The 26363-nt window shown below is 38.7% G+C and overlaps 1 long non-coding RNA gene across 1 annotated transcript; it reads right to left on the reverse strand.

Annotated features, from left to right (window-relative positions):
- Positions 1–136: 136 nt before the first annotated feature.
- Positions 137–26215, reverse strand: LOC113529609 (uncharacterized). The gene is made up of 3 exons (XR_008302218.1): positions 25931–26215; positions 6927–9459; positions 137–2957 (listed from the first exon to the last, which is right to left on the reverse strand). It is a non-coding gene; the product is annotated as an uncharacterized LOC113529609 (long non-coding RNA).
- Positions 26216–26363: the final 148 nt, after the last annotated feature.

A 26363-nucleotide genomic window follows, 5' to 3' on the forward strand; every position in this document is an offset into this window, starting at 1 on the left:
TATTTAATATAATTCAATTAAAACTTTTTTTTAAACAAAAGTGTCTTATTTTTTCACTTGAAGCATGCAGTGAAGAGTCGACTCCTTTAAATAGGCCTAATATAATCCACAATGTTGAGAATGTTCCAAATACTACATTTCCTCTACTCAAAACATACTAAACAGTATCTCGAATAAAATTTCAAGCTTATACCCGTAGATTATTTTTTCTTATTTCATTTTTTATTATGATTTATGAGGACTGCCTGGCTTAGCTCACTTTGTCCTTAATGTGGGCCTGTTTATGTAACTTCCTAAACTTGGATGTGCTCTGCCATGGTGCGTTCACTATTTGTAGCAGTCTCATTATTTTGCCCTGAAACACTCCACACTACTTGAGCTTACAGAAATGCAGAGATGTGAAGCTGATTCTCGTTTAAAGCAACCTGATCGCAGTACAGTTGCACACTAGGCAGTATGTAGGCTACCAGAGTGGCATTCGAGGATTTGGTGTGCTGTTTCACCTTACAAAAATAAGTGAATGGCTGTTTATAGCACGGCATGTTTTGATCACAGGTCCACATGATTCATTCAGCCATAGAGTCTGTAGATACTGGAGAGGATCCGAGTTCCAGTGCCAGGCTGCTTGCTCAAACAAAGCCGGTGGAGAGTAGAGGAGAGCGAGTCTCCTGTCGCTTTTAATTCAGGGATAAGACAGAGAAGCAGAGCTGTCGCTTCACACACAGAGGTTAACTGAGGGTGCGCTGTGCTGGCTTTCCGCCACAGCTCTGATTAGAAACGTTATGTAAAGGAATTTGAGGCAGAACAGCAGTAGGTTGGTTTGTGAAGGCGCCGCGCCACGTGACCGCGCTACATTTTAAAGTGCTGTACAGGACTAAACCGGTTTCCTGTGAGGGGGCGCTCTCGGTGTTTCACCTATAGACCGTGTCTTCTATACGGTATCTTATATACAGTCTGTGGTTTCAAGGAAGATAAGATGTATGATGGGGTGATTCTACGACTGGGGTGCGTTATCCGTCCCACTGATATTACATTTACAATTATTTATCCAAAACAAAAGTAAAAGCCATATTAAGCATTGGCAAAGTGTCCTTCTACACTGCAACACTTAGAAAACAGAATTTTTGCCTCTCCCATCCTACTACAACTAATTATCAAAATATTTAATAAAAAAACATTATTTTTTTGCATGAATGTGTGACATCTTATGCTTGAAACATCCTTTTTATCCATTATAGGCACATTTCAGTCCCACAACTGTCATTCAACACGTTTAGCTGAACACATTCACCCCTATGAAATGTTTGGAATATTCCACAGGTCACATGTTCAACAGGAAGTAGCAAAGTCCGAATTTCCCCTGAAAAATCAGCGGCAGAAGAAAAGTGCATTCTCTCATAATTTGTTCTTTATTTTCACTGATATTGTTATACTGACTGACGAGATAGCTTTGAAAATACAACCTGTCACCAAAATTACACATGAAAATAAGTTAGTAATTAAAAAAAAGAGAGAACACGTTTATACTAATTCTATGCTAAAAGCTCAACCCTTTTACTTTGTACATTTGACAGCAAAATGTAACAGCATTATCAGAAAAGAAACCTTGTAAAAATGGTTGTCTCTGATGGATTAACACATTTCTGAATGGGTAACCCCACAGTTTTCTTATATTCACTATAAAAATGATTTTTAAAGGGTTAAATAGCACCACAATCATGGAAACACTATTAAAATATACAAACTGGTTAATACTACTAAAAGAAATTGAGAAATATGTCTCAAATCACACATTATGGACATCATGTATATGCACATCATGTACATCTAACCTCACTGAACTTCACAAGGACAGCCTCCTTCACAAGGACACCACTACTTTCGAAATCCAAAATGTTCATCCTAAATGTTTTGCTCCTTGTTTGTGTTAGTGGTGAAACAGTGTTCTCACTTGGTACATTGTCCATTTAGAAGATTTCAAGCCTCATGGAGACTGATGGCTTCTTCTCTTATCATCCGTAGAGCAGGATGCGAACCACGAGTGCAAAAAGTGTTGCGCAATTCACACTTTATTTTTCATTGGATCTAGTACATCATCAAGGTATTAGTATTATATTGCAGCTTGTTGAGTTTCCCAGGATGAACACACTGCTTTCATTAAAACACATAGCTCTTGGCTCCACCTGTTTAAACAATGGACCTTGGAAATGGAGGCTAATCCAGTGTTGCCAGGTGTGTAATGATATTTGTGTGAGAAATTTTATCTTTATATGATACAACTTTAACATTCACAGTGTACACAGTGGCCTGTCAAGGTTGTAATTACAAAATATCTAATTTGTTCCTTCGTGCAAAATGATTAGTCACATTATAAGTTTACTGTATTGTTTCGTAGTTGATATATTGATATTGTTCCTCAGGGATTTTGGTCGATACCTACAACAAGAGCTAGATAGGAGTAATTTTGTCTATGCAGTTGCATAGGAGTAATAAACCTTGCAGAGATGTGAGCTGATCTGACATTTCTGCAGTGTCTCTTTTTTAAAAAATTAGATTGAGAGTCATGCATACAGATCTGGAACCAGCAACACTATCAAGAATGCATTATGGGAAACCTGACCTTGGATCAACCCTGAATGTAACAAAAACATCACTCAGAAAGCAGCGTGCCAACAGAGTTATTTTAGCTCCTTGGACAGGATAAAGCTACTAGCCAAATTAAAGATATGTTTAAATGAATTCCATATGGTCACAAGACATAGTAAATTCCCCAACCTTAACAACCCCAACCTTACCCAATGTGTCTAAGTGTTTGCGTTCTTTGCATTTTATTGTCAAATGTTTTGACAAGAGCCTTAAAAGTCCTTTCTTCTGTAGCCAATATCCTCAGGATGTTCTCTCCGTGGAGTCAGATCTTTTCTGTAGGGAATATGCAGCTATGCAGAAGAGATATGAGACTGAAATAACAAAGGGATTAACATTTTTAAACTCTCTTAGAGAAAAAGGTAAATAAACATCATACACATGATCTCAGTGGAAGGATACATCAGTTAATGTTGATGTACAGTAATTCCGAACGTTGTTGTTGAGCAATAGTTGGACTGTGATTTGGTTATGTAACAGTTGTCGATAAATGCTTCAAGCAAGCCGTGGTAATACTCAGGCACTTTGTATCCAGTGTTGTTTTACAAGTTTAAACACTTTCTTGGATGCTTTTATTATTTACTAAGAATTTCAAAGAACAAGTGGAACATGACGCAGAAGTTAATATACGCTAAATTGCCTGAATTCCCAGTCAGGTATTTCTCTTGTTGTAGGTGGCAGTTCATGTCTAGAAGTTACATAATCAACATTCTAGCTGTTTTTGCAAGTTTAGATGTTGTTTTTCCTGTTTTAAATTCTACTATATCTCAACATGCCTTCACTTTCCCAGAACAGTGAAAGCTAAAAGTGGCAGAGGCAGCAGTCCTTGACCTTGGGGCAGGAGACATGATAGGGATAAATGCTGGTGTGGTGGATCTTCTCCCACAAGGACTGCTTTATTATTGTTTTAATTTTTCTGGATCCATGGATACTTAGAGCTTATGTGCATGTAGAACTTCATGGGAATGCATTGTGTATACAACTATTCATGGATAAGAATTATTAACAACTGGGGTATTTATAATTCATGGTAGGACTTGTAAGGCCTCCACTCTAGCTGTTTAGACTATTTAACCTTATTTAAAGATAGGATTCTGTCTAGGGGATTGGGGATTTTAAAAGAAAGTTGTAAAGCAAATTGCAAGTCACTCCATTTTCTCCACTAGCAGAACTCTGAATTTCATTTGGGTCAAACTTTCTATTTTTCTATAGTCCTTAGCTGCCTATATTCCTAACCACAGGCATGAGCATTTGAGTGTACCAATATGTGAGACTATGCACTTGGCTCCACCTCATACAGCCTTCCTGGTATAGATTTGGAAGTGCTGTTTCTTTAAGTACTAAACTGGCACGTGACTGAAAATGTGGGCGAGTACTTGCACATTTTTTAGTATATGATGTAAAGTTTCCCTGTAGGCAGCATATCACCACCCATACATTTGCTTAAGAGATAACCACATGCATTCAAAAAGTACTACATTCTACATAAATTAATTTTCTTATTGCTTCTGTCCAGAGAAATGGCTCTGTCTTCACTGTATAAACATAGCATTATAGCATCCATATGCAGCATGGATTAAAATCAGAAAACACCATTCACAGTTTTCATATCTGGTAAGATAAATTTTGCATACAGAAAGGCTTATGAGTGAGTACATTTACAAAGAGTGCACTACACAGCAACTATTCTCATTTATTTCTGCTTACAGGCAACATACTGTGTATATACAATAGTCTCCCCCATCGTCTCTCTCTCCATAGTTCTTAGGGGAAGAATGCAAAGGCAGCTGAGGTCACAAGCTTTTTTTTTTTTTTTTTTCCGAAATGTTGGCGGGAAGTCATATTGTAGAGAGCCTCGCAGTCTGAGTGGAAGGGGTGTGTGTGGAGGCTGATTTATGTCACATAGGAATCAATTTTTTTCCCCCTTTTTACACTCCTACAGCTATCTTCATTCTTCTGGCATCTCCCATGTACTGAGCCTCCTGCATATTTCACAAGGGCTTTGTGCATCTCTCTGCATTTACTCCACTTTAGTGAGACACATAAACATGCCTTGGTTGTACCTGTGTACTATTCTGGATTAAAAGTCGTGTAGATGGTGCCAGTGGGGTGTGTGTATGTGCTTGTGTGTTTAAGCTGACCTGAAGTAAACTTTACAGGACAGGTCAGAAGGCACTATGTATACAGTCTTTACTGACATGTGAGTTCAGTAGCAAATATTAGATGGCTTTGTATAGATGAAGATTTTGATTTTTTTAAAATAGTGTATTCACTGGTAAAATAAAAACACCATAGTATCATCATAGCAGATTTCAATTCTCATGTTTCATGTAGTGCCTCTATTCTCAATAGCAGAATTTAGTAGTTATTAGAGGAATGTGTGTGAAGTACAAAGTGAAATTGTTTTCGGGGTTTTCAGATGACTCAAGACTTCTATGAATCTCATTTTTACTCAGACATTCTTAAACACTGTCATCTAATGACCCCCACCCCACACCCACCCCACTCTGCTTTAGCTTTTACTTTCTTTTCTGTTTAGGTTTAACTGACATACCCATATATACACAATACAACATGCTATTGTGTAGCTTTCTTTTACAGACATGGCCAAGACTGGAAGAATGACATCAAGAGCATCAGTGTAGAAAGATTTGATTTGTGGGAATATTATACCAATAGAAGTGATTGGTTTAACCCAAGTATTTATTATTACCCAAGTAATAATTACTTGCCAGTTTTAAACTCATTTATAGCAAACAAGCTCTACCATTATTCTAATTGTTTACTCTTATTGTGGAGCAAACCCATTTTCTTACTTTTCTCTGTATGTCTTTAACTCTTGAATGTTCACTGTGTGTAATGGCACTTCAGGTTCAGTGGTTATGCCCATCACTGCTCACTTTCAAGGACTCACATCTTTCCATATCTGTGTCTTCATTTGAAAACCAAATTATGATGACACAAGCCTCAAGTTAAATTATAAGCAGTGTAATCGGTCTTAGTCACTTGTTATGCAGTGTGCAGTAGAAATGCATGCTGATTTAAATTCAAAGCCTGAGCTTAAGATAGCAGTTTGCCTAGCAGAGCTGATAACATTTTATATAAATCTCACTTGCTCTAACTCTAATACTAGCTTTGTTTTATGATACTCTCACCCATGTGATAATTTTTCTGTCTTCATATGGACTCTCAGATGATTATAAGAGTTATAAGAGTATAGATAGTCAGAAGAGAACAGAGTTTACTCATAATAATACTGCAAATAATACTGCAAAATATTAATACATCAATACGTCATTAATTTTAGCTCTAAAATAAATTAATAAAAAAACAATTTAATATACAAAATAAAATAAAAATTGACTATAATATAAGCACATTTAGTGTATCTATATTTACAAGTGTGTATAGTTTGTGTAAACCATATTATTATTATTATTATTAGTAGTAGTAGTAGTAGTAGTATTAGTATTGTTGTACATTCTTTATCTGATGCATTAATGGAAAGGCACAAGCCATAGTATCACTAATCATCTCACAGAACAGCTAATTAATAATGCGTAGACTGTGGAGCTCCTGATGAACAACTTGCACACTGAGATTAAAGCTGTTAGTGAAGTTCTCTCGAAAGCATTAAGGCTGCATTTTCAATTGCCAGGAGAGAAATGAAAGGCATAATAGTTACACAAAATGGCTGTATGTGGCCTTTGTAAGTGTTTCCATTTTTGTTCATGTATGAGGGAAGGAGAGAGAGAGTTTCTTTGTGTGTGATTATATATCTGTCAGTGTGGGTATGTTGTAAAAACCCTGTGTTTGATAGAGAGAGTCGGGCTCACAGAAAGAAATCCTCTCAATTTGAAACACCAGATATTTGAGGAAAGGAGAAGTTTAAGATATTAAAGAGCCAATATAAAACTTGCACCTCCCTGTAGGCTTTACATGGTATAATCTAGCTAAATATAATGATACAATACATATTCTTACTGTTCATCTCATGATATCATGTTACAGGCAATTCATTCCCTCTTCTCTTTTCCCTAAATAGAGGGAAATCTGCGAGAGAGTTGTTGGGTTGTTGGGACAACAGATATTCAGAATTAAGGATACAGTCAAGGTAAATCTTCCATCTGATCCAAATGGTAATTTTAGATGTCCACAGGGACAAGCTCATCATACCAGCTCTTTTTTCAGAGCAAAGATGCGAAGAGGACATTATGGGAGATACAGAGCATGCAGTGTCATCGTAAACCACTGCTTATAGACAGTTAATAGACTGTTGTTACCTCTTAGTTTCAGGGTTCCTGGTTCAGTCCTCAGCTCTGGTTACTCCTTGTGCAGAATTTTGCATGTTCTCACAGTGCCCGCACAGGGTTCTTTCAGGTTCTCCGGTTAGGCTACTCTTGTCCCCAGGTGAGAATGTGTGTGCATGGTGTTCTGTGATGGACTTGTGTTCCATCCATGGTGTTTTTCCACCTTACACCCAGCATTCCTGGGATAGGCTCCAGCTCCGCCACAACCCTGACCAGGATAAAGCAGTTACTGAAAGTGAATGTATGAATCCTTTGATTTGCATAAGTCTGTTAATGCATTAAATGTTTATCTATAATATGTTATTAGTATATTGTCTTATATCTTATATCTTGTCTATAATTCGGTGCTTTCTTAGATTGTGTACACTGTGTTTTTGTATTACCTGGAGTTTATGTCTTATATGATACATTTGCACAGGCGTACACATTTTCTTCCCTCCTTGTGAGTGTGTTATATTTCTGGTAATTGTGCAGGTGATGTAGAGGCTTTTAATAATGCACAGCAAGGCAGGTTTGAACCTGCTTGCACTTGCTGCTGAATATTGCTCCTTTCCCTCTGGATTGCCCTGACAGTTTCCCACCCTAAGGCCAAGTTGTAGGCCAAGTCAGTAATCAGCATATCTGCCTATCAAACACTTATAGGGTAACACAATCAAATTCCTGTCTGAAAATTACAGCAGATGCAGTGTTTTTAGCTAAAATGTTATTTTGTAAAAATGTGAGGATATTTATATACAACTTATGGACAAAACCTGCTCTCATGTCCATGAAAGACTGAACAATCACAGACACATTACATATGAATGAAGTCAACTTTGTTCCCATAGTATCATTATCGAGGGCCTCAGAGAGGTATACACCGTGCTTTCGGTGAAACGTGTATCTCCTTAAAGAGGGATTGGCTCAAATTCTCAGTTGTTTACTTTTTAATCCTTTCATGGAAACCTGAGACACGACCCTCGGCTGATCTTATCCTCTCGACTGAAGAAGACGGCCTTTATAGGAGCCAGACGTTAACTTGCCTGGCTCGCCTGGTCACATGGACCTCTGAAGCGACGCTGTTTATGTGTGTGTGTGTGAACATGAAGCCAACCCAAGGACAGGGTAGCTGTGTTGTCTAGGAAGAGGTTGCCTGTCCACAAGAACACAACCTGCCTGCCAAAATATCAGAGCAAGAACAGAAACAAAGAGTCAGGCAGAAAAAAACACTCTCGTCCATCAATATAATGTGACACACTGGCAAGTTAGCCTGTCTGTGTTATGCACAGAACTAATGCAATGTGAATTTGGAGGACAAAATTATGTCTGTGAATGTCAGGCCACTCTGAATGGTAAGGAATGGTAAGTCAAGATGACTGAAGACTTTACCACTCAGGGCTCCTTCTGATCATCAGTAGAAAATTATTATGAGCTTTTTTCTGCCAGCAATCACAGCTGAACTGGAAGAGCCTAACAAGCTAAATATCATTATGGGGATTTAAAATTAGCTTTTCTATTTCACGTTTATAGAGGAGCCTGGAAGATGTGCTGATGTGCTGATCCTGGATCAGTCTAAGGCTCAGATGGTAGATACCTTAATCCCAATGCTGTCTGTGTCCTACATGAGGAGGAGTGAAGGAATTCTTCCATCTCCTCCTTATCACTGCCAGGATTTTAGCTATTAGTAACACATGATATCTTTTCTTTTTTTTTGCACCTCTAACATTTTATATTGCCCTGTTAGATACCCTGTTAGTTACAAAACAAGTACATAAAAACAGAAATATTTTGTGGGGGTTTATACTAATATTTTATACATAATATATTTACTTTTCATAATGAACATGAAATTAATGATCAGTCAAGCAGTACAGTATTGACAGTATTAGAAAAGGGAAATTTCTAAGTGAAATCAGTTTATTAAAAAAATGTGTTATGGATGTGTCTCTTCCTTGGGCTCTGTTGTGTGTGATAATCGAATAATTTCAAATTTAATTTCCCAGCGGTTCTCCACTAACTTCTATTGGCCCCAGGGCACATGCAAAATGAGAGGCGAGTGTGTGCAGAAGTGGAGCTGTAGCTCTCCTGTGGGCAGGGGGACGGGTCTATTTGTGGCTCTGTTTCTTTCTCTCGCTCTCTCTCTCTCTCTCTCTCTCTCTCCGTCTGTCACTGCATTTGTCATAGATCGTGCCAAGGCTTAGCCTCAAAAGCACACGAGAGAGAGAGTAACTGGAGCAGTAACACAGGGAGAGAAGAATTAACACTTTTATCATCCAGCTTTTTTTTAAAGTCAATATATGATTTTGTGAGTATTTCTGAAGAAAGACAGAAAATTCCAAAACGGGGTACTGGGTTGGCACTGAGATGTTCTTCTGAGATGTTTGCTTAGTGCCTGTCAGTTAAACAGAGCGTCACCTGTGGTGTTCCTGGGCCGCTGAGTTTTTTTCAGTCTGGGCTGGAAGCAGGGTGGGTGGGGTAGTGTATGCACTCCATGACCGCTCCTCATCCTTGTCTGCAATGTCTCAGACTAGAGGAAAACAGAGCATATGAGAATACTATGTGGGAGGATGAGTAAAAGCCAAGCCTGCCAGAGACAACACAAACACACGGGGGTTCCAATGTAATGAGAAGCTTTGATCATCAGGGCATTTCGGCACCATGCAGCTTCAAAAGTCTGGTCTAAAGACAGAAGACACTGAGTCAGAGAAGGTCACATGCGGACTTAAAATATAGTCACTCTATATGCGCTAAAGCCTAAGGATTTTTAAGGACTCTTTTCTTTCCACATCATAAGCTCTTTTCCCAGGCCCACATACACTTACTGTCCACTTTATTAGGAACACCTGTACATTCATGCACTTATCTAATTAGCCAATCATGTGGCAGCAGCGCAATGCAAAAATTCAGGCAGGTACAGGTCAAGAACTTCAGTTAATATTCACATCCAATATCAGAATGGGGGAAAAGTGTGATCTCTGTGACTTTAACCACACAACTGTCCAGTTTTGATGAGTTCGTGCCCATGATAGCCTTAGATTCCTGTTCTTGGCTGACAGGAGTCGAACCTGATGTGGTTTTCTGCACTTGTAGCCCATACACCTCAAGGTTTGATGTTTTAATGCCTGCTGAGATCCTTTATGCTTTAATGCTTTAACCATTGAGTTATGATATCCTTCCTGGCAGCTCAAACCATTCTTGCCATTTTCCTCTGAACTCTCTTTTCAACAAGGTGTTTCCAAAGAACTGTTGCTCACTCACTGTTTTTGGGGTTGTTTTTTTTTTGCACCATTCTGTGTAAACTCTAGAGACTGTTGTGTGAAATGTCACAGAGATCACACTGTTTGATGTGAACATTAACTGAAGCTCTTGACCTGTATCTGTATGTTTTTTTTGTATTGTTCTGCTGAGAACAGCATGAATGTGCAGGTGTACAGGTGTTCCTAATAAAGTGAGCAGTGAGGGTGGCTCATTGCTGATTCCCATGTCAGTAGTAATTTCTTGTGAAAAATTGGGAGATGTTTTTGTTATTCATGTTAAAACAACTGTATCCAAGCAATACTCAAAGAAGAGGCTTGCATCAAATCTGAGCTCTGGTACTATAATTTGATGAAAAATGTATAATAATGTTTATGTAATTTCAAACTGCTTTATAGGAAAATTTCAAAATTGTAAAATGGGATTAATTAATTCTGTAAATTCTGTAAATTAATTCTGCTTTACTGTGTCATGTATCTTGACTAGAAACTAATTAAATAATTTGATGTCAATACCAATTCTGACAGATAAATAATACTGAAAACACTGTCTGGCCACTCAATTGTCACTAAATTAAGCCCTAAAGACAAACAGATTTATTGAAGGCCTGTTCATATAATTTTATATTGACACTAGGTATTACATAATAACACATAAATTGATTGACACTGCTCCCACATTATTGGCACCCATGAAAGAATGACATGAATCCCCACCTCCTAAACCCCTGAAAGTATGTCTCTTTGCTCTGTATGTGCAGTTGTGTTACATAGTTGTACAGTATTTAACTGTATAAATCATTTAACTAAAAATCAGTACTGGGTTTAGCAGCTTCTTGCTGTGGATTGTTGCTGTGGTAAATGATTCAGTACAAATGTGTAAATGAATCACTGGAAGAAACAGCCTAAAAACAGCTTAGAATTAAAAAAAAAGTTCAAGTTATTAAAAACCATCAGAGCCTGTTGTTTAAATGCAGCCATGCTGCAATGTGATGTGTGGGAGAACGTGTGAGGTCTGGGCTCGTGATGTCTGATCTCTCTTCATGTTGGGGGAAGGGCTTGAGGCAGCACTCAGAAACGCTGCTCACCAATTAATCTGGTTCAAATCAAATGTAACTGTGCTGTGAAGGATCCTGTGACCCTACAGGTTGTGGTAGTAAATCATTTGTTAGTGAACGAATCTTTAAACTACAAGCACGTCACTTTCCAGTTGTAGACTCTTCACTATTTCCATAAGAGGGCTGTAATGACAGGAAAGGAAGTGAAGAGGCAGAGGAAGTGCATGGCTGACTTTATCACCATCTGACTAGCACACCCACACAGACTGAGAGTGCTAGTGGACTGTGAAAACTTCGACCTCCCCGTTGCCTTAGATCCTAAGTAATAACAGGTTTATCTGTGAGCCATTACCCAGAAGGCTGACATGGTGGTGAATACTCTCTCAAAGGAGATGGTTTTTGGGGTCAGGGACACAGCTACATTTTAAATGTTTCTTGTTACATCTTACAGAAAAATGTAAAAAGGTTAGGTCAATTCAGTCAGTTGGAGTTAAAATAGATATTAAACGGACTTGTTAGAATTATCTTTGGCACGCAGAAAAGATGTTAAGCACCTCAAAAATATTTTAAAGCTTGTTAGGATGAAGCCAGAGTGGAGTACCTGAACCTAAGACAAATCTCTTTATCACACTGGACCTGCCAGCAGGACTGAGAGCTCTTGGCTAAGAACTGCACAATCTCTAGTATGGGAATGTTCTTAATTACAGAGACTAAACAAGACTGATATAAAGAGGGGAAAGAGAGGTGATGTGAACTTATGTAAACCAAAAGCATAATCTAACACATGGAACATTTTCTCTTAATCTCCCTCGTTTCAGAGCAAGTAAACCGACACTAAAATACCAATAACATTATTATTGCTGATAGTCAAATAATTAAAAATAATTTGCAACATTACCTTCCTGAATGTAACTACAAGTAGGAAGATTAAAGAGAAGTTCCTCTTAACAGAGGAATAAAGAGAGGAAACAAAATTTTCTTGCACATGTCAGAGCTTGAACCTTGTATTGTGACCATTGGCCCAAAAGAGATCATGTAGCATTTTCAATTTAACTCTGTGATATTTGAATCATTTCATAGATTTGGTCCTAATTTCATAGCAAATACAAATAATAAGCATTTAAGTAAGAATTTTTGCCTCAACTCGTCTTTTTCCTGCAGTCTGTCTAGTTTAGTTAATGATAGGAGGAACCATAGCATATGTCACTTTTTTTTTTTAGATTTATTCATAAGTATTATTTGGTTCAACTTGAGTGCATAAGTCTTACAGAAAAGCGAGTAATTCACTTTACCTTATAATTATAGTCAGTGGATGCTTTTCTTTTTTTCTGATGGCATAGTTTGATGAAACTCATATATTCTTCACTGACTTGATACAGCAAAACAAGACTGTTTTAAGTGTTACAGAATTACAGTGAGCACCACACCATTTTAGTGTTTTCTCTATAAAACTTCACCAACCAATATTATATAAGAGCAAGTACTTCTTGCGGCTTTCCAGCATCTGAGTACTTGCTGTCAGGTGAGATTGTCTTTTGGTCAGGAAAATTGTCTTTTTACTGTTTTGCTGTTTGTGCAGAGGTACTCCCTGAAATACTCCCTCCACCTGCACACACACACACGTGTGCTTTTGTCATGAATTCATTGACCTCCGAACCCGACCCCCCTAAAGGCATTTAGGGAATTCTTTACAGAGAAACATGATGTCTTCGGCTTTGGGACTTCCTCATACGTGGCTGTAGACACTAGTGTAAACTCAGTGACCCTGCTAGACCAAAAACTCCTACAATCAACTTAAAACAGAAGCCACTACATGCCACCAGAAGAGCAATACACAAAGGAATGAAGTCTGTTTTTTTAAGATTAAATTTGTCCTAGAGGTTTCACAGAGTTTTGTAAGATTATGTAACACATAAGTCTGTTTTTTGGAGGAAATGTTGCTCTGTGAGTACAAAGACATTCACCAGATGTTTAAAAGATATCTTTGCTGAAGTTAATGGGATGTCTACATTTGTGCCAGGGTAAAAGATTTTAATATGTCCCTTTAAAGAGGTAGAAAATATGAATATTGTGGACATAATCAAGAGGTCAAACTTAATATGGGACAAAAAAAAAAGACTTTAGACATTTAGAATGGCCAAGTAACCGACTCTGGTCAGTTGGTGATCATTTGCTCTTACAAAATGCAGTATTTAGATCAACTAAATTAAGAAAAGTATGAAAATACATGAAGAAAAGAAAGAAAGAAAGAAAGAAAGAAAGAACAATTATGAAGTGCTTACCTGGAATACATTAAAGCTTGCATGGAATCAGTGTAGGCAGCTTTGGCAGACATTTAGAAAACATGAACATTAAATGGTCATGATTTAGACAGAATACTGTATGTATATACAGCGAATATAAAAAGTCTACACACAGCTGTTAAAATGGCGGGTTTTTGTGATACAAAAAAATCATGTCTTTTTCCACCCTCAATATGAAATTACAGTGTATATAAATTGAAAAACATTCAGAAACATTTTAGGGAAAATTAGGAAAAATAAAAAAAGTTACAATATTCTGGTTGCATCAGTGTGCACACCCTTTTATAACTAGGGATGTGGTTGTGTTCAGATTGAATCAATCACATTCAATATCATCTTCAAAAGTAATTATCATACAGCTGTCATCAATGAAATTATTCTGCCTAACCCCAAATAAAGATCATCTGTTTCTGTAGGATTTTCTTCACATCTTCTTGGTTTCATCCGACTTCTGAAGCCATGGTCCACAAAGAGCTTACAAAGCATGAATGGTATCTCACTTGGTGAAAGGTATCGATCAGGAGAGGGGTATAAAAGAATTTCCAAAACATTAGATGTACCACCGAACACTATAGAGGCCATCATGAACAAGTGGAGAAAATGAAGCACCACAGTGACATTACCAAGAACAGGATGTCCCTCCAAAATTTATAAAAGGACAAGAAAAAACTTAACAGGGAGGCTGCCAAGAGACCAACAGCAACATTAAAGGAGCTGCATAAATATCTGACAAGTACTGATTACTCTCTGCATGTGACAACAATCCCTCGTATTCTTGTCATGTCTGGGTTATGAGGCAGAGTGGCCCCAAGCCATGTGGAAAAATGTGTTATGGTCTGATGAGACCAATTCCAAAAGGGAAAAGTAATTCTATAATTCCAAGAGGTATGTTTGGTGCAATAAAAGGCACATCACCAAAAGAACACTGTACCCATGGTGAAGCATGGTGGCGTCAGCATCAGGCTTTAGGGCTGCTTTTCTTCAGCCAGAACTGGGGCTTTTATCAAGGTGGAGGGAAACATGAATAGCTACAAATACCAGTCGATTTTAGTGCAAAACCTTCAGCAGTCTTAATTTATGGGTGTGCACACTTATGCAACTAGGTTATTGTAAGTTTTTTATTTTTTCCTATTTCTCCCTAAAATGTTTCTGATTGTTTTTCACTTAATTTTTATATGTTGTAATTTCATATTGAGGGTGGAAAATGTTCTGACATGATTTATCTTGGATTCATTTTTTTTATAAAACAAAAACCTGCCATTTTAACAGAGTTGTGTAGACTTTTTATATCCACTGTACACGCAGAGTGCTTTCAGAAGCTTTGTTACTGAGCACAAGCATAAAACCGCACAGCTGTAAAATCACATTCACATAATGCGGCAGACTCACAGGCCCAGCTTCGAGCAGGAGCAGAGACAGGGAGAAAAAAGAAGGAATGGGAAGAGTGAATAGATAGTTATTATAACTGTGCAAATACAGTGGATCAGACACTTTGTACATTCATACTAAAGTAATTACTATTGTAATGTCGTTATCTCAGAATCCACACAAACCTTCCAAAATACGCAGAAAAAAGCCATAAAGTTAGACCACTTAAATGAGCTCCTCTTTGCAGTACATTTCTTTAGATGACAAGCAGGGATATCGCAAGTTCTTTCCCTTCATTACACTGCAGTTGTATCTAGTTCTTAAAATGTAATAGCTGCTATGGGAAGTACTATCAGCACACACTTTTCTAAAGTACTCAACTTCCTGAATTCCACTAAAAGAATGACTGAGGAAAAAAAAAAAAGAAATACTAGTATAACCATTAGTTCTTATATAATAAGTGTGATATGCAAAAAACAAGATTAAATTTCTTACTATTTATCCTTTTCAGATAACAAATAATATGTACCAAGAAATGTGAAGTATGGCAATATTTCATTGGTCCTGAAACAAATTCTATGCCCAGATGAATTTCCTACACACAGTGTTGACTTCTATGAAGGGACTCTGGCACTCTGTCATGGTTGGCTACAAAGCAAGCCACACATATACAGTTCTGCTCAAAATACTTAAATGGAAACATTATATCCTTGTAGGAATTCACTATACAGACACACAGACACAGAAACACACACACACACACACACACACACACACACACACGTCTAGCTTGGATCTGTTAGCTCCAGGATACACTCTTGTGCTCAGGTCTTTGGCAGCCTGAACCCAGTGACCCTGCCTGAGAGAAGGCCTCTTCATAAATTTAAAGTGGCCAGTCCCACCATTTACTAGAGAGTGAGACAAAATGGCAAATTAAGCCAACTTCAGGTACACTTTGCAGCTATTTGACTTTGCATTTTGACAACCTCCTGACCTAACCTGTGCCTCCCTTATTCCAGCATCATCTATAACTTTAGCTATCTGCACATTTTTTAAAAAGATTTTTCAAAAAATATTTTTAATGCAGAGTGCACTCAAATTATTAATAACTTTAAAATTTGTATATTTGTTTTAATTTCTGATTAATTATTAGAATAATCTCTTTTTCACTGCCAGCTTTAATGTGTGCTTTTTCTGGTAGCATGTCCTACCACTGAATTTAAAAATACTCATTTTACATTGTTCTATTTTAGTAGTTGAAGAAGAAGGGGAGAGAGAGAGATGAGAGTGTCAGTCATGTGCCATGCCTCAAAATGATTCAGACTTCACTAAGAACAAGCTGTTCTACTTGAAAGCAGGAAAGAACATGAGATTTCTGTGAAACTCATAGGCTCAAACAGTACAGAGTTTCTCTCATACTTTGTGTAAACACTTCACCCTCTCTGCACATATGGCCATACTAAGGCTGCACAAATTTGCAGTCCATCTAAATGCAACCCAGCCATTACCTTTTCTGGAAATCCTAACACAATTAGACATATATAACAAACATAACTAAGGCACCAGATATAAAACTGTGACATAAGACCGAAGACTGAAGCAATTTGTAGTTTAGTGCACTTACCTCAAGTAAATTAAGCTTTCAGTCTGTGGGTAGCTAAGTGGCAGTGTTAAGTCACTTGAAAGCAGGGCTCAGTTAATTCTGTTCTTGTGACATAGGTAGTTCAAATAATATAAAATAGTAGGTTTGGAAAGCTACATGGCAACTGTTTGTACTGAGGTTGAAACACACAGGTAAACATGGACATTTTTAAACAAGGAATATGTTCATTTCGTTGACAATGTGTAACACTGCATTTGGGCTTACTTAAATAACAACAACCTATAATAACAAACTAATATGGGCTATTTAATAGCTATATGTTTGAACACAAATGGTATGTGCTAATATTTTAATTTGAAAAAGACTACAGTTTGTGCTAAACTGATCTTGATTTATGCTGGAATTGTAATCTTTTATGTAATAGTGGGAAAGAATATTTGTTTCCATTCCAAGTGTGTAGTCTGTCTAAGATTTTCCCATCACATCCCTGCCACCTGACTGGCATGGCACCTTACCCCCACCTTTCATCTTGGTGGTGAGCCTACAAGATATCTCTACATCACCATTTCAGCCTTGTCCTGACTGGTCTGGCTCCAGGGTACCTTCCATGGAGGGTCATTAGGATCGCTTCTTGTCTTACTCTACCCTCAGATCTGTTCACAAACAGTGACCCTACTGGGAGCTCTTGGTGACACAGCCCTGAGGTTCACCAAAGTACACAAGCCCTTTCACCATGACAAGGTTTTGATTTACAAATGGAGTGTTAAAAAATTATATTTATAATTATTAATTATAAAATTAGTGTCAAAAAACTTATGCAAGCGTACTTAACATGACTTCAGTATACTGTATTTCAAGTACAGATTAGGAGCAATTTAATACAAATGAAAGGGAAAGGTGTAGACATATATAGATAACGTAAGTATATTCAGACTATTCAGTGCTGCTTAATTAAACTTTTTTTTTCCATTTCCACCCTGTACACCCAGGCTCAAACACCAGTGAGCCAAAGCCTCCAGTGCTCTCTGCCTCATTATGCCCCACTCGTATGATTATCCTCACAAACACATTTGAGCTCGACCTGGTAAGTTCATGAGCAGGGGTTGTTGTAAACATAAATAAATACCCAAGGTTCTTCTGGTGTTTAAATAGGATCTGGAAATTTCCACAGATAAAACCGTCTCACAGCTTGTGTCCCAGCGTCTGTCCTCACATATAAACATGAAGTTGATTTGTGGAAGCGTTTCTGTGTTTTTCCCAAAACAGTGGTGACCAATCCAAAGAAGCCAAGGACAGACGGTTGCATATCACAGGGTCTGAAAACCAGCAACAAAAGTTTCTCTCTTTCAGCCAGGACAGATTTTTAACAACTGTTTTATTTTAGGGTTTAGTATTCAGTGCATTAATTCAGTCTATTTCTTATGTTGTATTACTTTGTAAAATGCCATAAGAAGATCAATAGTCATTTCAAAGTACAAATTGCTGCAACTAATGGAAGAGAATGTGCAATTTTGGAAAAGTACAGATAAATAATACTTGAATGAAAATATTGACTTAATGTCAAAAAGGGCTCCCAAGTGGCACAACAGAAAAGCGTTCACCCTATTGTGAAACTATCATTTGTGGATCGCAAATTCAAATCCTGACTAGCAAAATTAGCCATACTTCCTTAGGGGAAGGATGGCGTTACTTTCTCTTCACTGTTTGTAACAGCGACACTAGCCAATCGTGGGCCTATGTAAGCTCATGTATGCATCAGAGGGCAGATAGCACTTTCCTCTGAGTGTATTACAATGCCCTGTGATGCATAGAAAGGTGTCACAACACACAGTGAATCGCAGCTTGCTGTGTATGGGGCTGTGTAGCCGCAGACTGGTGAGTGCCCATGCTGACCCCTGTCCACTGCCGAAAGCACCTACAATGGGCATGTGAGCATCAGAACTGGACCATAGAGCAATGGAAGAAGCTGGCCTGGTCTGATGAATCACATTTTCTTTTACATCATGTGGACGGCCGGGTGTGTGTGGATCACTTACCTCGGGAAGTGATGGCACCAGGACACACTATGGCTGCACTAAGAAGGCAAGCCGGTGGAGGCAGTGGAGTTTCTGCTGGGAAGCCTTGGGTCCTGGCATTCATGTGGATGTTACTTTGACATGTACCGCCTACCTAAGACCAAGTACACCCCTTCAGGCACACCCCAGCAGTGGCCTCTTTCAGCAGTCTAATGCGCCCTGCCACACTGCAAAAATTGTTCAAGAATGGATTGAGGAACATGACAAAGAGTTCAAGATGTTGACTTGGCCTCCAAATTCCCCAGATCTCAATCCAATCTATCCAAGCATCTGTGGGATGTGCTGGACAAACAAGTCTGATCCATGCAGGCCCCACCTCGCAACTTACAGGAGTTAAAGGATCTTCTGCTAACATCTTGGTGCCAGCACACCTTCAGAGGTCTTGTGGAGTCCATGCCTTGACGGATCAGAACTGTTTTGGTGCCACAAGGGGGACCTACACAATATTAGGCAGGTGGTTTTAATGTTATGGCTGATTGGCCTATGTGACCTAATTCCAAGATTGATAAAACCAAGATCAGCACTGTAGTTTGTAATGTACATATGGTGAACATTATAAGACTGAACATATTCCTAGCTGCAAAAGCACAACTTGCTCTCATTACAGTCATATGGTCAGACATTTGAGTGTTTGCATGTGTATATATTTGCATGTATGCTAGCAGTCATGTTAGTTACAGGAGGAAAGATAAGAAAGGAATAATAATAATTATATGGTGAGGAAGAGGAAGGAGTGTGCTAGACAGGAAACAGAGAGAGAGAGAGCGGGGTGACACAGAGAGAGATAAGCTCATAACCCTGCAGGGCCAGCTGTGTATATAGTAGCATCAGTCCAAATTAGCAGGAGAAACAGAGGCCCTCAGATCCTTCACGTTCCGTCCACATACAGGGCAGGCTCACATAGCACTACCACCTGTATCTCCTTCCTCTCCTCCTTATCTAATCAGCACCACAGGAATCACAAAAATAGCCAGAGGTTAGACAAGTGTTTGTACCCAGGTATCTTCACGCTACATTTGCATGCAGAATGATGTGAATATTCATGGCCTCAATGTGAGCTGCATATAAATTAAGAATGTCTGAGGTGTGAAGAGTCCTTAGGGCACCATTAGGGTTAAAGTTCTGTACTGCTTATAGAAGTGCCTGCACTTTTCTTTAGCATTTGGAATGTTATGTATCCTAGAAGCCTGCTGGTTGGCCAGGCAGCCCAGACTCTCAAGGCTATTCTGCAGAACCCAGTGCTGGAACTGGGCCAGGTGCTGTTTAACTTCTGAAGAACAGGGCCAGATCCAAACTGAATACTTGTAGCCCTAATGTGGGCTACAATGTTATATAAGTGTATGAATGTAATGGTCTTACTAAGAAAAGGAGTAAATTATTTAAAAAAAAAAAAAAAAAAAAAAAAAACAACAACTTGTATTTATTGGAGATGGCAGTCCATCTAGGGCCTGTACTACCAACAGACATGACAGGTTTTAGTAGCTCATCAATCATTTTTAAACACATTCTAGAGAGGTCTGTGTGACTTTCTTGTCTTTCACTCTGCCATCAAATCAAATAATCGCATACAGAGTGCACTTTAAATGCCTGATCTGTAGTACATCGGGAATGCTCCTTAAGTAAGAAGAGATGCTGGCTGCTTTCTATCAGTCCTTTGGGTCGACAGGTGGCCACTTGTTTTGCTTTTCTCTCACAAACACATGGTACAATCCATGCTGCACAGGTCAACAGTGATTATAGCATGACTGACAAATATACAGCTGATTAAACAAGATGTTTTTCTTTCAATCTTTCACCTGATATCAGCCAAAAAAACATGAGCCTGTCCTTTTTGTGCTAAGAGATAATGAGATTTTGCATGAGGACTGACACATCTGCCTTGCATGATTTAGCCCAGGAAGTGTTGGATGGTTTGTCATAGACCATTAATACCAGTATTCCTTATCTTCTCCTACAACGACAGCAGGCACCAGTTACTAATGTCATTTCACTGCAATGGCTAATGGTCCAGTCCGCTGGGGATGGTGTCACTGTGATTGAATTAGATGATGCATTGTGGGGTGGCAGCTGATCCCTGTGTGGCACGCTGATTCTAACTAATTCAGCTTTTCACCACTGAGACAGCAGGAGTCAAAGTGCAGTCAGGCACAAAATGCGCTAATTACCTGAGGCTCTGTTAGATGTTATAATTTTCACTCAAGGTCTCTTATTAAGATACTTCTGATTGAAGGCTAAAAAAACCTGACTGTAGATGTTATATTTTTAATGTTTAGCAATTTTCTTTTTTTAGTTTGAGAAGTTTGTTAAAAGTTGATTAGTAAGTCAATGTGATTGTCTCTGTCAGGCAGACAAATCACGCCATGATTGGCCCTCATTAAGGTTAAATATTAAATCTTCCATGCTACAGAAAGCAAATGATTAGTTATGGGTGAAACCAAAACACAATTACCTTAAGAGACAGAGATGATACCTCAATGCGGATGAATTTACATGTAGAATTAAATCTAGAATGTTTAGGTAATGGGAGACTGAAGGGTGGAAGAGAGAGTTCAGATTGCTTTGGATCATATGGAGCTCTCCTCATGAGTGGAGTACAGGTGGGGCTGGTGCACTTATATAATCCAGTTAAAATATGCCCTAGTCACATGGAGCATTCAGCTCCGGACAGTGAGAGATATCCCACTGCTGCTTGAGTTGTGTTGGCAGCCAGTCAGACACACACATACACACACACACATACACACACACAGTCATTAAAGAGTGAATTGTGGTTCGCTGCCAAACTTTTGGCGCCATTCCTCCATGTGAACTGTCTATGGAAAAACAAGCTTTCACAATTCACATGTAACTAATAGAAATCTTCACTCAGAAGGTCTACAGGACATGCACTCTCTCTCTCTCTCTCTCTCTCTCTCTCTCTCTCTTAGGGGTACAGGAAAAGAAGTGAACGTGGGCGAGTAGAGGGAAAAAAAAAACAACAAAAAAAAAACGCCCAGCCCATTTAAGTCTCAGTGCAAGCTTCCTGGAGGCCTGTTGGGTTTCATTTCTAGTGAGACTGCATAACCTTTCACACACATTACCACGCATACACAAACACATTCATTACTGCCACTGGCTGCCCACTGATATCACAGGTCTTTTTTTCCAGCTAAGTACTTGCAAAAGTTCAGCTAAAAGGTAGACATGGCTGGTACTCAATAAATACACTCCATATGCAGCCAGCTCATCAGCAGCAAAGACTGATCCCCTAAAAGAGCTGAGTGAGCATCAAAACCTGCATAATGGAAGGGCTTCATCTGGCTTTCATGCTCTAAGGAGAAGCAATCTGACCATCTGATCTTCAAACACCAGCTTGACATCTAGCTATGGTCAGCCATTTTACTGTCTCAGGCTGCAGTGGTAATTCAGTAAGAGTTTATAATGTGGGTGTGTGAGTGGTGGAGTTGGGCGCCAGAGCTGAATATTTAAAAACCTTTTATGCACGCATAACATACCTGGTTACGTAATCAATAAACACACACCTCCCCATGCCTCTCAGCACAATGTCTCAATTTATCAGTCTGCTTCTCAACAGTGACATAAAGCACAGCAGAATGTGCAATTGTGTTAAAGACCTATGCTTCTACAGCACTTTTTCTCCTACACAAAATGAAACCACTTTGAGAAGCTTATTTGTTAAAACCGCACAGAGCAGTGACCCTCGTCTGTCTTTGTCTTTCTGTGTACGATGTGGAAAATATGTAAGAGTAAGTTATGTAAGAGCTGTTTGTTTGTAATGCTGTGCTCAACTATTCAGGTGTGACTTTTTCAGCCATATATAAAAGACACCACAAGGACGAGATTAATTGTCATAATTGTAAAATACAGATGCCACCTTCTCTCTCTCTCTCTCTCTCTCTCTATGTGTGTGTCTGCTTAATGTGTTATCTCAGTGCTGATTATTTGTATTATTCTCAGCTATTTGGGTGTGATTTATGTGTGTTCACCCTCCTATGGGTACACAAACATATACACTCCTCCTCACAAAAAACATGGCTTAGAGCAGATGGGGGCATTGTCACTGTGTCAACTGAACTAATGAGGAGGGTTTTAAACACATGGTTTTAAAGTACTCACATCTGTACTTCCAACCTTTTTCAGCTTTCCTAATTCAAAGCTCTATTAGGAAAGACATTTTGCTTTTCCACTTCTGTGGAATCCTGCAAATTCTCGGGGACTAGCTTTTTCAGCACTCACCTGGGATAAAAACAACACTTCTATCAAAGGAAAGCATAGAAGCACCCATATACTGTATCTTGCATCAGCTCAAGGAAATTAGTATTGCACAACCTATTCTAATACATTTCTCCAGAGACATCTTCAAAATTTTAGTTTAGTTTAGCTTCGCTGCACAGTCCAAAAAAAAAAAAAACAACAACTGCAGTATATGTATCATTATCAAGTGAGCTGAGAAAGGCATTGGCTGCAATTTTTACTTTATTTGCCAAGCAACGCCAGTGTGTCAGACCACCAGGATTGTTGCAGATCCCACCCATCACTCATTTCAGAAGCTCCCTTCTGGCAAAGGCACTGAACTTTAACAATTGTCAGTATGCCTCACACAGCAAACCTGGACTTACTAAAATCATAATATGGCCGTTTAAAAAGCGTGTTGCACAGATATGTATGTACTGTTAAATGTGTCTCAATTATACTGTATATACTGTATATACTGTATAATGTATATACTGTCATTTATGTTGTGTTCTTCACCTGTGTCTTGTATAGTTATTCAATAAACTTAGTCGGAAATGTCAATGTATGTGCGTCTCTGTTATTACAATACTATTTTAAGTTGTTTCCAATATGGCAAAGTGAATTCCTTTATGTGACATACTGAATATTTAAGAGCAATTGTACCTTTTATAGGGGTTCAAACCTGGCATCAATGCACAATCTCTATCACACTCGCATACTTAGAAAGGACAGCCCCTCATGTTCTGGACCTCTACAGTGTCTATGTCCAAAGTGTTCTCTGTGAATGAAAATGAGAAGGAAAGCACAGCTGCAAGCCTTCTCTCCATCCCTATTAGGCTCTGAATTACACAGCCTGTCCAGCAGCACCTGCAAATCACAGAGCCAATTCCTATCTCTGACTCAGACCTGACCCAAGGATCAGTAACACCATGAGTGTGTGTATGTGCGTCAGGAAGGTGGAGGAGGTGGAGAGCTGGAAAATGTCACATGCTCTAACCCCTGGTTTGTGAAAGAGTCACAGCTGAGGTGAAAGTTTTGGATTTATTAAGAGAAAAGGTAGTGGTGTATTTGAGTGAAACGCAGATCAAGCCTAACTGAGGACCAAGGCAGAGTGGGTGGGTGTTAAGGTTAATAAAGTTCAATTCTCTGAACTGCTTGTCGCAGTAAGGCTTGAGTAAAAACCATCATGTAAATCTATAATTAAATACACAGAGCTTCGCTATAATCTCAAATACACCATGATCTATTTTGTCTCTGTAACTTTCCACAAGAAACGTAGTATATACTATTTAAACTACATATACTATAGATTAAATATAAAATATTATTATTAAATATTACATATTATCTATAATATATACTATTGATAATATTTAATATTATCTATAAAAAAGTAATAATTGCACTGTAATTGTTTTCTGCAAATACTACAAGGGGGAAAAAAAAAAGAAATAGTCTGGTTTGGCTGGGTATGGTTATGAGGGTGATCCAATCAGTTGTAAAAGTTTTAATGTCCCTATTGTTCTCTTCTTGTCAAGTGGAAAGTAACACCCAGCAGACACAATCCAGTAGGGATGCATTTTCTCACTTTTTTTAAACGATGTAATGTAAGACTGCACAGTGCTTTGGAGACTCACAAAGCATATCCCAAACTCTATGCTACTGTCCACTGCACTGACAGACACAGACAAAACAGTGAAGTGATAATGGAAGTCAGTGAAGCAGGCTAATGGTTGCTTGCTGTCAGATTAGCAATAAACTAAACAGTTAACAGTTAGTAGAGGACCTGTGCATTAACAGCTACATTAAAAGTCAGTCCACAGTTAGTTTTGTAACTACAAGGGCTAATAAGTTGGACCAGACCCTTTTAACTACATACCTTTCCTATTAGTCTCATTATAGATACAGAATAATGGGTAGTACTTTCTGACTAATGTATTAAAACTAATGATAACCCATGACTTCAAGGGATTACACTGCCTAATGGTTTCTTTTTAACTTCACATCTTTCATGTTCCAGTATTTCATCAGTGTATGATGGTGGATAAAGTATGTGGGAGGGTGAGTGGAAGAAACATTTTGTCCTTCATTCTCTGTGAGGAGAGGAGAGAGAGGATGGGTTGCTCTCTCTCTCTCTCTCCCACATGTTCAGATTTTTCTACGAAAAAACACTGTGACTCATGCCTCCAGGCCCTGAAGCTTCACCTGGTCTGTCCTCAGAGAACTCCTCTGTGGACAGCAGAGACAGAGAGAGAGAGAGAGAGAGAGAGAGGGAGAGGTACAGAGAGTGAGAATGTGCACGTGTATGTGAGTCACCAGTCACATTATTTTGTCATAGCCATAGTTTACTCAAACTGGTCTATTCTGACACAACAGCAATCAACCTTGAAATGCCCACACATGTTTTTTTCTTTGTCAGAGGTCTGGTTGTTGGAGGATCTGATGAGTGAGATACTTGTCAATGTGACATCTCAGAAACAGGTCCAGCTGCTAAAATCAGGGTGAAACATTTCCAATATATAGAGTCTCTGTGTCTCAGTATGCGAGTCACTGCACCATGAAGATTACTGAATAGCATTACTTAAGCATTACTAGCATTAATGTTAATTTAGGTGAGAAAACTCTTCTATTTATAGCCATTTTATCAGATATCATCCAGTATATAAAACTAATATATACTCTCTCACTCACTTTCAGTTTTTATATGTGTATATAGTTAGTTAGTACCTCTGTACCCCACTCATCAGTGAAAATGGACCAGTGTAAAACCACCACCGACCATCATTCTCAGCACAGCCCTGACACATACACAGCACTGGCATGGTCGTGTGTGCCCCACTGGTACAAGTGCATCGAGTGCAGTAGTATTGCTAGGGTTCTAAAAAACAACACATTACTGCTGGGTTGAGAATAGCTCTACAGGGAAGAGTGAAGCTATAAATAAAACCTCTGTAGTAGGTGTACCTCATAACAAGGCCACTGGGTGTATGTTTTCACTGTGTGCTGTTTTTTTTTCCATAAAAATGGTTAACTGATCATGTGGGTATGATTATATGGGTATAATAATCAGTATGCAAGCTGTTAAGTTGCCATAAATGTACCTTATACATTGAAAAGGCCATTTCCAGCAGTGAAGGACCATGAAATAATCGTTAGATGACATCAGGAGGTAGACTGTATGCAGTACTGTCAGACAGCTTTCACTCCCGAGGCTGGCACTAGTGCAGGTTAAATAATGTTAGGAACTAGATGTGTGTGCCTTAGGAGAAGTGTGGTTTGATCTGGTTTGGGGCGGTCCACCCCCACACACTGCAGTGTTTACGCTCTGACTGCGTAATACGTCACGTGTTTAACCCAAAGCGCAAAAAAAAAAAAAAAAAAAAAAGTCACACACTGTGGTGCGTCACGTTCATCCTGTTTCATTCATTCCTTCACTGCTAAAATCATTAACGTTAATTCGTCCGGTTTACGAGCAGCATCGCACGTGCAGGTAAGGGGAGGCGGAAGTGGAGGGCGTGGCCAAAACACATCACC

This window comes from Pangasianodon hypophthalmus, chromosome 9 (assembly GCF_027358585.1).
Source record: "Pangasianodon hypophthalmus isolate fPanHyp1 chromosome 9, fPanHyp1.pri, whole genome shotgun sequence".
Classification (NCBI taxonomy): Eukaryota; Metazoa; Chordata; class Actinopteri; order Siluriformes; family Pangasiidae; genus Pangasianodon; species Pangasianodon hypophthalmus.